This window comes from Myotis brandtii, unplaced genomic scaffold (assembly GCF_000412655.1).
Source record: "Myotis brandtii unplaced genomic scaffold, ASM41265v1 scaffold59, whole genome shotgun sequence".
Classification (NCBI taxonomy): Eukaryota; Metazoa; Chordata; class Mammalia; order Chiroptera; family Vespertilionidae; genus Myotis; species Myotis brandtii.
In genome coordinates this window covers 2,627,108-2,645,060 of record NW_005370223.1, presented here as the reverse complement: position 1 = coordinate 2,645,060, position 17,953 = coordinate 2,627,108, and the positions used below count along the sequence as shown (strand labels likewise).

General features: G+C 43.6%; 1 long non-coding RNA gene and 1 pseudogene across 2 annotated transcripts; one reads left to right on the top strand and one right to left on the bottom strand.

Annotated features, from left to right (window-relative positions):
- Nucleotides 1–255: 255 nt before the first annotated feature.
- Nucleotides 256–1,122, bottom strand: LOC102254532 (annotated as a pseudogene).
- A 2,149-nt stretch (nt 1,123–3,271) lies between these two features.
- On the top strand, nt 3,272–9,542 carry LOC106728311. Of its 2 annotated transcripts, none has more exons than XR_001364594.1 (2): nt 3,272–3,320; nt 9,451–9,542. It is a non-coding gene; the product is annotated as an uncharacterized LOC106728311 (long non-coding RNA). The 2 variants fall into 2 exon arrangements; XR_001364593.1 differs by lacking the exon at nt 3,272–3,320 and adding an exon at nt 7,195–7,397.
- The last annotated feature ends 8,411 nt before the right edge of the window (nt 9,543–17,953 follow it).

Sequence of the window (17,953 nt, the reverse complement as noted above, 5' to 3'; positions counted from 1 at the left end):
GATGAGAGAGAAATATTGATCAGCTGCCTCCTGCACACCTCCTACTGGGGATGTGCCTGCAACCAAGATACATGCCCTTGACCGGAATCGAACCTGGGACCTTTTAGTCCATAGGCCGACGCTCTATCCACTGAGCCAAACCCGTTAGGGCTTCCATTAATTTTTAGAGAGAGTAGAAGGGAGAAGGAGAGACAGAAACACCGAGGTACATGCCCTTGACCTGAATTGAATGCTCTATCCACTGAGTCAAACTGGCTAGGGCTCTTTGGATAGTCTTGATGATTTCTCCTTCTTGGCCTGGAGCTGCTCTTCACGGCGCTTGCAAGCTTCCTTGGTTTTAGACCTCTGGGCCTCAGCCTGGTCAGCCAGAAGCCACTTGCAAGCCTTGTCTGCCTTCAGCTTGTTTTTGAATGTTACCCTTCACTTTCAGGTACAGGCTGTGGTACATGTGACAGTCAATCTTCTTAGGTTCACGGTATCTTCTGAGTAGCCGGCAAGGAATTCTCATCCTCCTCAACCAGGTTACTTTCTCAGCCATTTGAACATTGGCAGTACCCTTTTGCTTACTGATGCCCATATGCCTGCTCTTCCTGCAGGACAAGGCGTTTTTCTGGCATCGAGCCCGGGAATGGACAGTCACAGGCTTCCAGATGATCAGCCTACCTTTGACCAGCTTCTGAATCTACTGACAGGAGTGGGCATTGGCAATTTCATTGGTCTCCTTGGGGTCCAACCGGACCTTCTTTTAGCCACAGCAGAGGACACTGGAGGCAAGCCTCTTTTGAAGCCTGATCATACTCATGGCTGTTGCCACAGCAGCCAAAAGCCACTTTGAATACTTCTTGCCACTCCATTTTGGCCTGCAAAGTTGCTGCTGAGAAATCAGCTGACAGTCTTACAGGTACTTACTTGTAGGCAACTAACTGCTTTCCACTCTCCTGCCCCAAGCAGCTGCTCCTCCTCTCCTGAACCTGCCCATGCCCTGTGGCCATGCTTGTGGCAGGCACCTAGAGGGACAGTGGTGTCTGCTTCAGAGACATGAGCACAGAAGGCAGGCGGGACACGTCTTTGCACTGTTTGCTGCTCTTGGGGTTGAAGTCACACAGCTGGGCCACTTTCTCCTCAGATGCTCTGCAGGTGGAGGCAGAACAGGTCTCAGAGCTGCCTGCCTTTCCCCTGAACTAGTGATGCTCTGCTGCCGCTGAGCAAGCCTGCTTTGCCCAGCCTACTCTGGGGTACTTTAGCCAGAGGTACCCAGCCCTGTGCCCTCTGACTTGGGGCCCCAGAAATAACCTTGGCATAGGAGGAAGCCTGGTTTAGTCCTGCCTTAGGGCCTCTGCACTTGTCTCCTCTTCCAGGAATGCTCTTCCCCCAGACCTGCTCATGGCTTATTGTTTCTTGTCATTCAGGACTGAGTGCAGGCCTCGCCTCCTCAGAGAGGTCTTCCCTTGCCACCCTAGCTAAAGTTTCCTCTTGTACCTCCTCCACCCCTGCACTACCCTCACGCTCTCTGGTCATTGCCTCTCCATCAAGAGTTCCCCACCTGGAGCTCCTGGCACCTAATGGCCCGTGGAGGAACTTATGTGGTACCTCAGCCATTACTAACAACATAACTGAAGTCACCTGGTTCAGCATTGCCTCAATGTTCTGTGGACCCTGTGTGTTCTCCAGAAAAGGGTTGTGATCAAACACTCATAGAAAACTCAGTTAAAGGGGATCTTCAAAGCCAGACTTTCAAAAACTTCCATGTGCTAATGTGCATCAGTGGAAAAGTGATGGCGATAGAATCCACCATCTCCCCAGGATGTTTGATGACAGGACTCTTTTGGCCCATGATGACTGTTACATTCTATGGAGCCACAGCCTTTTGATTGCTCTAATGCAGTGGTTCTCAACCTTCTGGCCCCCCAAATACAGTTCCCCATGTTGTGACCCAACCACAAAATCATTTTCGTTGCCACCTCACAACTGCAATGCCGCCACTGCCATAAATCGCAATGCAAACATCTGATATGCAGGACGGTCCCAGGCGACCCCCGTGAAAGGGTTGTTCGATGGCCAAAGGGGTCGCAACCCACAGGCTGAGAACCGCTGCTCCAATGAGTCTTTGCTTTTGGTTGCAATCAAACCGACAAAACCAGATTGCGCTGATGCAGTGGAACCAATTTTAAGGACTGGTGAGGGAATGAAGTCAGTCAGACACAGCCTTCAGGTCCTCCGCAGAGAGGTGCCAATAAAAATCTCAGAACTCTGTGTGCCCAAAGGGCCACGCAGTCGGTCATTCTACATGTATTCCACCAGCACCTGCCTTGGGCCAGGCTCAGGATTTCTGGGCAAGGTCCCTGCTCTCATGCAGTCTGGTAGGGGATGTCAAGCAGATTAAAAGGCAGTTATGGCTGTAATCGGATTGTTAACAGGAAATCTGGGGCACTGGGACTACAGGACACTTCCACAGCCTGGGAGCAGGAAGCAGTGGTAAGGAAAGCTTCCTAAAATTGGCACCTGAACTGGGTAAAGAAACAAGGTAAGGGGACAGCCTAGTCAAAGGCCTGAATTTGGGATGCTATGAAGGATCAAAGTTACAAGGCCAAAAACAAAGGCCCTCAGGAGCTCGGCTGCAGACTACATCCAGGAGGCTGTGCTGAAGTCTATGGAGGCAGAGTCCAATAGGGGAGGGCTTTCTGGGACGGCCTAGTTCCAGCCTAGTGTCCTGATGGTGTGGAATGGATGGGCTGCCTTCAGGAGCCAAGGAGAGGGACATTAAGTGAAAGCCTAGGCTTACTTGTTGGAAAGACTTGACTACAAACCCCCCATTGACACCTCTCAAGCCTGTTCTTATCTGTAAGAGGAAGAGAAAACTACAGACCTCTGTGGGTTTTAAGTGAGAGGATCTATGTAAAAACACTAAGCTCTTCTTTCCAACAGCAGTGACTTCCCTCCTTGCCATAAATCCAGGCTCCAGTTCTCCGGTCCAGGAAGTCTCAGTCAAGGACAGGCCCTGTTTCCTGAACCCCGGCTGCCTCACTACCCCATCTGTGGCGATGCCATCCGTCTAGCATTCCGGTTAAGACGCTCCAGTTAACATTGTAACCGAACTTCTGCCTCCGGGTCTTCCCCTTCCCCTTCGCCTTTGAGCATCCCGCTGACCACCACACCCGCAACTCAGACTCCGCGCCTTCACTTCCAGCACCTCGTGTCAGACTTCCTTTTTTGATTCCAGGAGTGGGGGTGGCATGTGGAGCAGGAACATGGACAGTGCTGGAAGCCAGAAAAGCAGGCTCAGAAACCCTAAATGTCAGAGAAGAAGTGGGGGGAATGAGGTTGAGGACAAAGGGAGGTCTCAGGGAGCCACAGAGATAAGCCAGGCAGGGAATTCCTTAGGCAAACAAGTGAAGCACTGAGTCATTTAATGTGAAACGATAGTTGGAATTACTGAAAGGAGTTTAGGGGGCAAAGCAGAAAATCATTAGCAGAAATTAATCATCCACTGCTTTCAACACTAAAAATTATATTGACCTACACAAACCAAAAAGACCATAGAAGAAGCCAGAAGCACAGCTCTGGGGCCTGAGGGCTCCTGAAAGGGGCTGCTGTCCTGGCAGGCAGCCTAGAGCTATGGCCGGGTGGGGTTGCTCTATGAGGCCCTGGAAGAAATAGTATCACAGATCTTTGTGTAGCTGAGAGAGGGGAAGAGAAGTTCAGTTCTAATAGAGGCCCCGGGCCCCTTTGTGGAGGACGCAGGTGATGAGCTCAGCTCCTGGCAAGGAGAGCTGTTTGGTTTGGCCCCAGGTGCCCCCTGCAGAACCCTGTGGGCAGGGAAAAGGCACGCACTGTGCAGTTTGTCGGACAGGCTGACAGTGCCAGAGGGGCCATCATTCCAGGAACTGGACACAATAGGACAACACTGTCTCCATGTGGAACAGAGCCCAAGGCTGGCCTGTGCCCTCCGGTGCACCCAACCTCGGGGTTTTGAACTCTAACTGTTCTGTTAGGTGTCTAGGCAGTGTCCCCAGAACTGTCTGATAAACCCTTTTTCTCTCCCAGGGGTTGGGGAGGGATGTGGTGGGAGCTGCTTGGGGTTCTGGCTGTCTTTCTGGACATGGTGCTGTTGGGCTCACGACTGGCATGAGGGGGAGAGGAGTGAGGTGCCTAGGATGCAGAACAGGGGGTGGCACTGGTCTCAGCATCGTTGAGGACATGCACGGTTGGCGCCTCCTTACATCTGGCTCTGGTTGGAGTCAGTACTCTTGCTCCACATTTGGTGTAACTAAGGCAGTCTGGAGCCCATGTTCCTGTCTGGTGGCTAGAGAAGCTGTGGAAATCTGGGCATCATCAGGGTGGGAGGGAATTGTTTTGTTCTCTGCCACTTCCAGACTCCTAGGAAGCTGTGGATACCATTGAAGAAGGGGCTGTTAGGGACCCACTGCTATGGGTGCTTCTCCGGGCAGAAAGAAGTGAGAAATAGGAAGACAGCTTTAACCAGTGCGAGCTGAAGGGAACCCCAAAAGGACATTTATTAACATTAAAAAGTAACTTCTCTATTCTTTTCTTATTAGAAAAATAAATGCATGTCCATTAGCTAGAGTTAAAAAATGAAAAGCACCAGTAATTTCAACTCCCAAAGTGACCCATTATTTCCATGTTAGTCAGATTTTCATCTTTTCTCACATTTCCCTAGTAACAATGATGATGAAGACGGGTCTGATGACCATAACAACAAACATATGATGAGAGCTTATTTCTCCATGTCTAACCCTTTGGATTGTAATTCAAGAGGTAATAACATTCAAGATTCTATTGAGACTTTATTTACAACTTTAATGGGAAATGTTTCATGGATAGCCTTTAGGCATATTTATATTGGTAAGGCTAGGGAAAACCTGTCTATGTTGTTGCCTGTAACAGCATCTGATCTTATAAAAAACTGATCAACCCAATGAGAATATATGGGCACTACCTGCAATTCTCCCTCCCTTCCTTCTCTCTCTCTCTCTCTCTCTCTCTCTCTCTCTCTCTCTCAGGTTCGATCCCCAGTCCTGGTCACGGTACATGCAGGAGGCAACCATTAGATGTGTCTTTCTCACATGGATGTTTCTCTCTGCCCCCACCCGCCCTGCTCTCTCCCTCCTCCCTTCCACTCGCTCTAAAAATCAATGGGAAAAAAATATCCTCAGGTGAGGATTAACAAAAAATAAAACAACAAAACAAACAAACAAACAAACAAACAAAAACAAAAAGAAGAAGAAAAGTAAGGTCCAAACACAGACCTTTCACCCTGGTGGGGTTGGTAGGAACTGCATGGCAGTCTAGGTAAAAGGACAGCCAGGTACTGGAGAAGTCTGGGAGCAAGAGCCAGGTGGACACCATTCATTCAGTCACTCACAGGCTCCTTGCCCTGCATCAAGCTGTAGCAGCAGCACAGTGACTGCTAATTGAGTACTACTCCGAGAACCGCGAAACATCAGACAATAACTCCAGTCATTATCAGTAAGAGTTTTTAGCTGCCAGGAAATGTCCAGGGAGGTGAAGGTGAAGCAGAGGATGATCTGGATTGAAGAATCAACCCGGACAGTGAGTGTGAGCCCTAGAGGAGATAGTGATGAGTAGAGAGTGGGCATGGTGGAAAGAGATTTATTGTCACAGTGGACAGTTCATTTGAGATGTTGAGATAAATCCATGCTGACTTCCCACTTTAGGTTGTCCTGTCTAATGGCTAATTACTGCTTAACCTTTGGTGCCTGACCCCTTGAGTTTGAACCACAACTTGGCTCTTTACCTGCTCTATTAGTTTGCTAGAGCTGCCATAACAGAATACCACACACTGGGTGGCTTAACATCAGAAATCTATTTTTTCACAGTTCTGGAGGCTGCAAGTCCAAGATCAAGGTGTCGGCTGATTTGACGTCTCCCGAGGCCTCTCTCCTTGGCTTGCAGATGGCCACCTTCGCCCTGTGTCCTCACATGGTCTTTCTTCTGTGTGCATAAATTCTCAGTGCCTCTTTTTGTGTCCAAATCTCCTCTTCTCATAATGACACCATCAGATTGCATTAGGACCCACTCTATCGGCTTCATTTTCACTCAATCACCTCTTTCAAAGCCCTGTCTCCAAATACAGTCATATTCTGAGGTACTGGGAGTTAGGGATTCAACATATACATTTGGGGTGGGGCACAATTTAGCCCATAACACCTGCTGTTCAGTATTGGCAAATTACTTTCTCCAAGATTTAGCTTCTGTGCAACTGGAGAGATGTTAATAAGTAACAGGTATCAATGCTTCCTATGTTTTAAATACTTCACATCTCATCATCTTACTTAATCCTCCCAATAGCCAAAAAAGTTGGTATTATTATAATATCAAATAAAAACACAAGATGCCCGATTAATTTTGAATATCACATAAACAATGAATACTTTTGTTTTTAGTGTTGTCCCATGTAATATTTGAGGCATACTTAGACTAAAAATTATTCATTGTTTATTTGAAATTCAAATTTAGTCAAGTGTCCTGTAATTTATCTGACAACCGTATCCCCTGAAACCGGAAGAGTCAGAAGGGTCAGGACAGCGCCCGTGGGCGAATGCCGGATTGTCTCTTCTCCTCTCCTCTGTGGAATCTCTCCTCTCTGCTGTGGCACCGAGCTGTAGGTCCTGGGAAGCCAGCCTCGACCCGAGTGGCTCCTGATTTTGGAAGGAATTTACTTTCTCCCACTCTCCATAGCTTCTTTTCCTCTGTCACAGGTGGTGGTGGCTTGAATAAGCGTTTTCTTGCATGTCAATGATAAGACCAGAGACTCGAATAGGAATGTGGGGAAAGATGGCCAAGGGTCCGCTTTAGTTCAGTGCTACTGAGATCTCCCGAGTATAGGAAAAAAAGACTCATCCAATAACCTCTCTTTGTCCATCTAAGTTCTTCCTTCAGGTTTGAACTCCATCTTCAGGCAAGAGTAAAGTGCTCTTGGCCTTGCTTTGCTTTTCCTCACGTGGAGGCTCAGCTCTCCCTTGGGGACTTGGAGGGAAGGATTAAGAAAAATTATTCAAAACTTGGAAAGAAGCAAAAAGATTGCTGCATGACCTTTCAATGTCATCCAAGGCCGTGTTACTTAAAGTGTGGGTTGCTGACCATCAGTGTCACCTGAGAACTTGTTAAAATGCAAATTTTCAGACTCAGCCCAAGACCTCAATTTCTGGGGGCAGGGCCCAGCCCTCTGTATTTTCATAAAGTCTGAGAAGCATAATGGTCCTCTCCCTCTCTAGGGAAAGGCAACATAGTTCGTACCATGAAGTTGGGCTCAGACCTTTGACAATACCAGTGGGATGGCGATGATTTCATTTCCTGTCCAGCGGAGAAGACAGCCCCACAGAGCGTGGTTTTACCGCTCTCTTGGAGACTGACCAGTTTGTATCTGAATCTGCAGCCTCACCTCAGCACCCTTTTCTTCCTGCACTGACTGCAAAGTCCTATTTTCTCATTTGATCCAGCACAGCCACCCTCCTGGTTCCTTCCTTCATGAATTGAATAACACTGTGACATGTGCTTACTTACCTCTCTATATGAAAATTAGGTTTTTAATATTTTGAGAACTATACTCTGACAGGAGGATAATTGAGGGAAGGCAGGACTCATCTCTTCTTCAGACTCCCGGCCAACTACTGTCATAACCCTCTCTGTCTCAATCAGAGGCTATCGGCTACAAACAACAGAAGCCAACTCAAATTAGCACAAATGAGAGGGAATTTATTGGAAGCCGATAGGCATCTCAAGGGACTCCTTTGTAGGAAGAATAACGAGGCACCCGAGGGAGTGGAAAACTGTCAGGTAGTCTCTATATTCTCTCTCTCCAAATGCTCTCTGGCCCCAGGTTTTCTCCAGATAATGAGGATTACTCTCTGGCTTCTTTATAGACTAGTTCTCCTGTTTACTTTGCAGCATGAATGTGGCTTAAAATGGATCTGCATGATCTTCCACCCCAGGAATCTAATTTGTGCCTGACAAACCCATAAATCAGCTGGATTTGGGTCACATACCCACCTAGCTTGGGAAGGGGAAAGAACCACGCCGTCAGCTTGCCCATTCACCAGAAACAGAGGTCAGAGCAGCTATTCTAAGAAGCACCACTGGGCAGGGGTGGCAAACTCATCTCTGATCTCTACCCCTAATTGGACTGTTTGGAGATTAAGGACAGAATATGATGAAAGAGGCTTTCTTCCCAGGCTTCCTGCCTTGGACCCGAGACTTCTCTTGGGACCAATTTGGCTCCACCAATCTCTTAGGCCTGACAAATAGGAAAACCACCTCTGGAATTCTGAAGTGCGCAGGGTGCAAGCTGAAGAGAGGCGAATTTTCAGTTAAAACTCTGAAATGCTGCACAGCCAGTGTAGCTTAGTGATTGAGCATTGACCCATGAACCAAGAGGTCGCTGGTTCAATTCCTAGTCAGGGCATATGCCCAGGTTGTGGGCTTGATTTCCAGTGGGAGGCATGCAGGAGGCGGCCAATCAATGATTTTCTCTCATCATTAATGTTTCTATCTCTCTATCCCTCTCCCTTCTTCTTTCTCTAAAAATCAATAAAAACATTTAAAAATCTCATAAAAAACAACAACAAAAAACCCCACTCTGAAATGAAACCTAATAAAAATCTCATAGTTAGTTAATTGATCTTTGAAATAATTATGTTATACTGGCATGCACGTTCAGCCAAGCTTTTAAGTTAGAATAACACTAGCTGTTGTAACAAATAAATCCCTAAATTTCATTGGCGTAGCAAATAGAAGTTTATTTTCCACCGACCGCTATATAAGTATAAAGCAGGTATTTCTGGTAAGTGGGTAGGAATTCTTCAATTTGTTTAGGTCTTTAAAATTTTTTGTTCTTTATTAGATTTATAGGTACTGAATGACTTTGATGATATCTTTTTAAAAATTCCTAAGGACTCTGTTTAACTTTTCACCTCATAGCTGTTGCTTTGCCTATAGTGTAATTTGAGAATCAGCATTAGAAAATCTCATTAGACAATCCACACAGACAGAATATTGGGTCCACTTATCTGTAGTTTCCTTTCCTTCAGACTCTTAAGACTTTAGGCACTGATTTATTGGTACCTAAAACTCCGACTTTTATTTCTGTCGCCCCATGAAACTACCAAGAGCTCTGAGAGGTTACTTTCTGCTTGTCCCCTGCCCCTACTTTATTTACAAATCAGAAGGAAAGAAGGTGAGGCTCATGGAAATGCCCTTCTCTTCTCTCTGGGGTCTTGGCCTATCAACTTTGGGCGGCCTTGATTGATTGATGCCATCTTTAAGCAGCTGTTTTGTAATAGTTTATCAAGCATTTATAGTTGTTCCTAGGTGGGGAGTTTGATAAAGGATACTCCATCAGAGTTGGAAGTGGAAGTCCTCTCTAATCCGTTATACTAAGATTAATATTTTTTTTTATTTGTATAATTGCAGGTTCAAAGCCATCATGAGAGAGACATTTTTGATGTATGCTTCCAGCATGATAACTTCACATAGGATGTAATAAAACAGCATGTGCAACAGGATCCTCTTTGTTTTGTCGGGGTGTAACGACTGCACAGAGTTTCATGCTACTTAGAAAATGGCGGAGATGACTTTTCATCAGAACATTTCCTAAATCACTTTGGGGAATACAAAGTACAGTTTTAACAGGTGCTCTGTAGAAAACGATTTTTTTTTTTGGTTCAGTTACTTTGGGAAGTGATAGTTAAACAAAATTGTTTATTTCACAATGTCCCTGAGTCTGATAGTTAAACAAAATTGTTTATTTCACAATGTCCCCGAGTCTGGGGTATGTTATGTGCTTTGCAAGTCTCCAAGAGGGAGTACTAGGATGCCAAATTTCCTAACTATATTTGATCAAAGAACTCTTTGGGGAGCAATTCATGGTGAAACTATTATTTCACGTAATATAGTTTGGGAGACACTGTTTTAAGAGGAATGAAAGCTAAGTTAGATTATGTCTGGCCCTGACTCTGACATCTATTAGCTGCATGATCTATTATATGACATTGCATCTCTGATCATTAATTTCCTCATTTGTAAAATAAAGAGGCTTCACTTCAGAAAGCTAAAGTCTAGGCCCGTGGTTGGCAAACTGTGGCTCGTGAGCACATGCGGCTCTTAGGCCCCTTGAGTGTGGCTCTTCCACAAAATACCACGTGCAGGCGCGCACATAACAGTGCAATTGAAACTTCGTGGCCCATGCGCAGAAGTCGGTATTTTGTGGAAGAGCCGTTATTTTGTGGAAGAGCCACACTCAAAGAGCCGAATGTGGCCCGCGAGCCACGGTTTGCCGAGCCGCAGTTTGCCGACCACTGGTCTAGGCTTTTCTCTTCGACGACATTGCCAAGCATATTGCCAGTATCACAGTCGTCTCCCCAGTCCCAACTGTCATAAGGGCCTATTCCTTTCTATTTAGTGATAAAGCCCTAGAGTGGTGGTTTAAGCATTGAAATGAGTATACTATCTTTGACTCTGAGTCAAATTACTAAACTGAAAAGACAATGTCAGACACTCTCACCTCTTAAGGTATACAACACAGTAACTTGTAGAAGCATGGGGAGGACATGGTTTAACTTACTGAAAAAACCAGGAGGGTTTATGACGTTTTGTGTAGAGTTGCTGATCCTGGTGAACTTAATATTTGTATTGTGTCTTTTTCATGAACTTATAGGAAAAAGAGACAGGAGAAAGCTCAGGGTAATAAGGTGGGGGAACTAAAAGACTAGTCTCTTCCTCTTATTCGAGACTGTGGAAAAAATTACTTGTCTCAAAACTTGGCACTAATCAGAGGAAAAAACAAGTTCTCTCAGAATTTTTAGTCATAAGCTCAACCTCACATGCTAATTGGAAGCCTGAGTTAATATAGGATTGCAACTGAACAAAGAATTTAATTTAAAGAACACTGAACCAAGCATTTAATTTAAAGTTAGACTGAAAATGATAGTGCGACCAGGAGCATTAGTAGAAGCTAACTTAATCATCTCTGGAGGAGCCCATCCGTCTTCCCAGGCCTCAAATGATTCCCAGAGACAAATTGCGAAGAAAAATGAGTGTCTCATAGTAAAAGAATCAGAAGGTTATAAGGCACCACCAGATAAAAACAGACTTCAGAAACAGACCTATAGATATTCTAGACATTCCTGACTATAATTGATATAAGAAAAGCTTGAAAATATGAGCACTAGAAATAACAGGCAAGTAACTTTGAAACAGAACAAACTAGAACTGAAAATGATAAATATAAAAATTGAAATTAACATACAAGTTGTATGTGTTTAATAATATGTTAGATATGGCTGAACATTAGATTTCTCATAGGAAGAAACTTCATACATTTCAAAAAAAAATCTGAAAGCACTCCAACAGCAAGTATCACAAATAATGAAGTATTGAAAATATTTCCTTTAATATTTGGAATAAAACTAGAGAGCTTACCACCTCCACTTCTATTTCATGTTGTAATAGCAGTCCTAATTGGTTCAGTAAGGGGAGGAAGTAGGATAGAAATAAAAGGACCTTAAAAGTGATACTAATCGAATATAATAGTTTACATAGGCAATCCAAAGGAATCAACAGATAAATTATTACAATTAATAAGAAAGTTTAGCAAAGTGGCTGGTTAAACAATCAGCAAAAGTGAGAATCAAAACAGCAACAAAGCAATTGAATTCATATTGATCAGCAATACATTTATAAAATGAGATTAAAGATCATAATAGCACCCCCAAATAAGAGGTAACTAGTAATAAATCCAAAAAACTTTATGGAAAATATAATAGATATGTATTGAAAGATAGTAAAAAGGCCTAAAAGTGGATATGGATGTAGATGAGTTTACACACACACACACACACACACACACACACACTCTACACACACACCAGTGTGGGTCTGGGTCGTCATGGCCAATACATTTATAAAATGAGATTAAAGATCATAATAGCACCCCCAAATAAGAGGTAACTAGTAATAAATCCAAAAAACTTTATGGAAAATATAATAGATATGTATTGAAAGATAGTAAAAAGGCCTAAAAGTGGATATGGATGTAGATGAGTTTACACACACACACACACACACACACACACACACACTCTACACACACACCAGTGTGGGTCTGGGTGTCGTCATGGCAATACCAAGGGTGACAGAATCCCCAAACCTGGTCACTGCATACATGAAAGGGTTGCAAATACCAGTGAAATCCAATTGGAAAGACTGCCAGACTTTGGGAGAAAGCCTTGAGAAGTTAAACACCTCATTTATATTGTGTTGATTCAGCTTCTGAGCTACTCAAATCCCAAGATTTTACAGAATATTAGGCAGCATCCAGGCTTTAAATATGGCTGCAGGAAAGTGGCTCTCTTCTTTCTAATAGAGAAAGAGACGCTCAGTCTTGGACAAATAGAAAATGATTTTGGAAGAGACACTTGATGTTAATGGCAGACCCCTTAGCCTTTCGGCTTGCTGTAACAAGGCTGAATTGCAGCAGGCGTCACAGCTCGAAGGCGCAGGCTTTCCCTTCAATTACTGTCAGATGAGGCCTCATCAGACTCCAGGTGCTTTGCTTCAAAGCCATCTGTTGAAAAGGAAATCATACTTGAGGAATGAAAAGGGGGCCAGCACAAGCCCTAATTTAGTGAATGTGGCCATTGTCACGGGAACACAAGCCCGGTGAAGGGCATGAAAGTCCTCTGGCGCCCTGAGTCCTGTTCCTATGTAGAAGTTATCAGAGTGTTATTATTGCCCATTGAAAATCAACAGGAAAAAAAGCCAGGAGCCCGCAGCCCATTCAGACGAAGCTCAGTGCATTTAATCACAGAACTGTCAGCCTTAGTGTAATCACAGCCAGCACAGGCGGTAAATGGCATTTCAGAAATGTTACTGTCAGGTCCTGCCTTCTCCCAGCCTCTGTGGCTTGCTTCCTTCCACAGCTGAGATAATTTAACTCCCACCAGCAGGTTCAGCTCCACAATATTTTCTAGGAAAGGGACGGCGAATATGCCTGCCACTACTCCCACTTTTCTACCCAAGATCGACATCACCAATGGATCACCACCTTCATTTCTACTAGGCCCAGAACATTGCAACCTGAGAGGCCTCCTCAGAGGGTTCCAGGCAGCTCTACCCAATGGCCTGGGATTGGCATGCAGGAGAAAACTCATTCAGCTTCCCTGCTCTTGGACTAATCCGGATGTAAAATACCATAAAGAAAGCCACTTAGGACTCCAGCTCCCACATAAAGTCAGCCATTCTGCTTAGCCTGTCTCTGACACTGTATTCCTATTATTATAACTGGCCTCCGCTCCCTCCTTCCATCCATCCATCCATCCATCCATCCAACAACTACTCACTAAGTACTTCCTGTCGATAAGTTACTATTCTAAGCCCAAAAGGTATAGTATTTCTATTCTAATGGAATTTATAGTCCAGTGGTGGAGACAGATTACAAACAAACAAACCAGATAGTAATAAATGCCAAGAAGAAAATTAAAGTGGGGCAAGGGTATACACATGTGTCAAATCTGATTCAGTTCACAGTTTGAATATGCGCCGATTACTGTATTTCACGTAAGTACAGTAATTAGGTGGGCCCTTAATCCAGTATGACTGGCGTTCTTATTAGAGGAGAAAAGACACAGAAACAGACACACACAGGTCAGGCAATATCAGAGGCAGAGGTTGGAGTGAGGCCTCTATAAGCCAAGCAAGCCAAGAATTTTGGGAAACCCCCCAGAAGCCGGAAGAGGCTGGGAAGCATTCTTACCTAGAGTCATTGGAGAGAACATGGTCTTGCTGACACCTTGATTTCCAACTTCCAGCCTCCAGAACTGTGAGACAATACATTTCTGTTGTTTTATGGCATTTAGTTTGTGGTGCTTTGTCATAGCAGCCCTACAAAATTAATATTCTTTCCCTCAGACCACTCGATCAATCCCAGTCCTTCACATTGAATAATGACCTTGCTGATTGTCTCCCTGTCTTTGCACAGGGATGGCACAAAGGCCAGTGCGCAGGGGCACAAGGACCATGAAACTTATGAAGCTTGAGCTGCAAAGGCCCCTCACCAACGAGGCCCATTTTAAGGACATGGGAGGGTCTCCATCTTTGTGTTCACATGATTATACATTTTCATAAAGTTTTCAAAATGGTATTTTAACCACAATCAATCAAGAGAACTGTCGTTTTCCTTCCCAACTTTCCCTGGGGTCATGTTCCCTTGGTTCATAGCTATGAACCTTTTGGGATTCTGCTAAGAGGATGTAAATTTGGAGATACATTTAGTTTGGTTTAGTGGGATATATTAATGTGTTTTTCGGCCACTTGCATGCATAGTTAAGTTATTGCTAGCTCTCCCAGTGTAGATGACTTTATGAAATTCCCCTTCCACTCACTGTATCAACTCAGCAAAGTGACACAAAAGTGCAGGCCTACCCCTGCATCTAGGGGGGGAGGTGTATCCAGATACTGTTCTGTGAAGAATTCTTTGAATCTTGTGTAGTATAATTGGAGAATTTGGTGCTCATCAACTCCTCGTCAAAATGGACGTTCTCTCTTCTGTCAGAAATATACTTCAATAATGTAATGTATACAACAATAAACACTCCTTACATGTTTATATTGTAACTAGAGGCCTGGTGCATGGATTTGTGCACTGGTGAGGCCCCTCAGCCTGGCCTGCGCCCTCTTGCAATCCAGGACCCCTCAGGGGATGTCAGACTGCCAGTTTGGGCCTGATCCCCGAGAGACCCCACCAGTGCACGAATCTGTGCACCAGGCCCATAGTATGCATATAAGATCTTTGGTTAATCTCTTCCCACCCTCCCCCCTTCCCTCTGAGATTCATCAGTCTGTTTCATGTTTCCATGCCTGTGCGTTGAGCATCTGTCCCCTGGTGGTCAGTGTACATCATAACTACCAGTCCAACAGTCAAATGGTCGAATGGTCGCTTAAGCTTTTATATATATAGATGAGGTTCTTATAAACAGAATTTAATCTGAATTCTTGTGTTTATGGGACACAAACCAGTAGAATACTATAAATGGTGTGCCCATTCTGCATATAATGGGCATGCATATTAGATCATGTTTTTGTGAATCTAATATATCTTGTAATCAAGAAATGCCCTGAAAGCCCTAACTGGTTTGGCTCAGTGGATAGAGTGTCGGCCTGCGGACTGAATGGTCCCAGGTTCGATTCCAGTCAAGGGCATGTACCTTGGTTGCAGGCACATCCCCATTGTGGGGGGCGTGCAGGAGGCAGCTGATCAATGTTTCTCTCTCATCGATGTTTCTAACTCTCTATCCCTCTCCCTTCCTCTCTGTAAAAAAATCAATAAAATATAACAAAACAAAACAAAAAAAGAAATGCCCTGAAATCTTACAGGTCAGTATGAAAACAAGTAGATAAAAGTTTTCCCAGACTTGACAACCCTAAAAATGTATGTAAAATCACCAGTAATTTGTGAAACTGATAATAACATTTCAAACTATTATTAATACAAATCAACTTCTTTTTTTTTTTGGCCTGAAGAAAGATTAAATTCCCTCTCTAGAAAATATCATACAGTTGTTATTTTGTGAAGGGCTAATAAGAGAATATGGAGCCAAAAACTATGGAGGAAGAAAGTAGGATGTGCCAGGCAACTGTTTAGTAATAATATTAGAGTATATTTATGAATTTTGTGATACTGTGGTATTAGCCCACTTTGTTATATTTGCAATTTGTTATACTTTTTTTCTCTCAGTCTAAAGAAATATTCACTTTTGTACCAAATTTTATATTTCTCATTTTTCTTAAAGAGGGCCCTCTCCCTAATTATGTAAGTCAGATCTGCCCATGCTAACACATAATTACGATTGACATGATTTGTTCACCAAGTTTTATTAAAAGCCAACTGCAGGCAGGGCAATGTGTAGATGCTTTGTGGTATAGTGCTAAAGTGAGAAGAGACCATGGTTGGAGTTAGGGGTCCAGAGGTCCAGTTCTAACTCTCCCAGAGAGAGCTATATGGGATTAGGCAAGTCCCTTCCCCTCTGTAAAACTTGATTTTTTTGTCTGGCCAGTGTGGCTTACCTAGTTGAGCATCATCCCATGCATCAGGAGGTTGCCAGTTCAATTCTGGTCAGGACACGTGCCCAGTTTGCGGACTTGATCCTCAATACAGGGCATGCAGGAGGCATCCAATCAATGTTGCTCTCCATCGATGTTTATCTCTCTCTCTCTCCCTCTCTCCTTCTCTTGCTGAAATAAATAAAAACATATTAAAATAAATAAAATAAAACTTGGTTTCTTCTTCAGTTAAATCAAGTTTGTATTTAAGCTCATCTTCACTTGATGATTTTATGAACATGCATTTCAGAGTTAGACCAAACATTAATATTATTTGTAAATAATGTTATCACCATCTGGCTGTTTCTGCTGACTAGGAGTTGATGACCTGCGGAGCCAAGGTTGATCTTTGGTTTGTAGCGATTGGCAATGTTTGTTGGCAGTTCTCTTCCTTTGTATCATAGGTTGGCTTACATCTTGGGCCAAATGAGCCCGTTTCTGATGACTGATTTGTTGAAGTTGTGCCTGCGGGTTACCAGGCCTGATAGGTAGTTTGCCATGTTGGTTTTATTGATCCTCTGACAAGTCCTGCTCAGGGGACCTGTGTTAAGTCATACTCCTGCCTGGCTGTCCGGGGCATGATTCCATGACTTTGTTTTCGTGGACCCTAACTTCTAATAGGACACTTTATTCGATGTTTTGACTATGCTGACTGTTCCAGATGCTGGCTATGATTTCTGTCACAGGGATAATGTTTATTGACATTGTTCTGTAGTTCTTTGGTTGGCTAAGAAACCATCTTCCATATAAATGTCAAAAACAAAATTTTCATCAACCAGCTAGTGCTTATCTTCAACGAGAAAATTAGCAGCTTGTGCTCCAGTCTACATTTCTATTTTTGTTTTCATGCTTCGGTTAATCAATGGTCATTTTATTCATTATTCACTTGTTCATTATCCCCCTTTTCCACCAAAGATTAGAGTTGTATTTGTGAATGCAATAAGGAATTCTGAACACATCAAAATGTCAGTTTCTAAACCTGGCAAGATCATAATTTGTATTTGGGTTTGATTTTGGTTTCCAAAGATAACTTAAGAAGGTGTCAACAGCCTTAATAAGGTCAGTTACATAAGCAGGTGGTTTGAGAACAAAATGTCAACGTTGGTAAAAAGCTGCTAATCTGGTTATTTGAAAAGGTGTCTTAGCTGTGGCACATACCTTTTCAATAAGAGCTCCTGTCCACTGTGACTGTTTTGGAAGATTACACAGTCGGTTAAATGATTAATTTACTAACTCCCTCCATAAATATTTGCTAAGGCCCTGGATGAGAAGCTGCTCACCACGCTGCAGAGATGATGCAGTTCCACAGAGGGAGCGTTAGAATGAAGATGAAAGTTATGGGTCAACATGACCCAGAAAGAGAAGCCATATCTTTGAAGCTCCACCTCAAAGATGGAAGCTTGATAGATGGTGTTGATCCAGGCTGGCTTGGCAGAGCACTGAGGGAGCAATAGAAAAACAACAGCTCAACCCCAGCACGGTTCTTTTGGGAGCCAGGAGACATGGACTCTATTTAATGAAGAAAGTGGTCACTTGGTTGCTACTACAAAAAGTAACTAAACATAGGGATGAGTCACAAAAGCAGTGAGACAATAGAAATCGCATGGAACAAACAGCACAAACTATAGTCATATATCAGTCTATTTTTTCTATCACTATATAGATGGGTTAAATTACTAGCAGTAATGCAACAACAGTGCTAGATTATGTGGAAAGTGTCCTGGACTGGACATTTTACTAATTAATTAGTTAAATCATTCAAATAATAATTTATTTTTATTGATTTTAAAGAGAGGCCTGGAGAGAGGGAGAGGGAGAG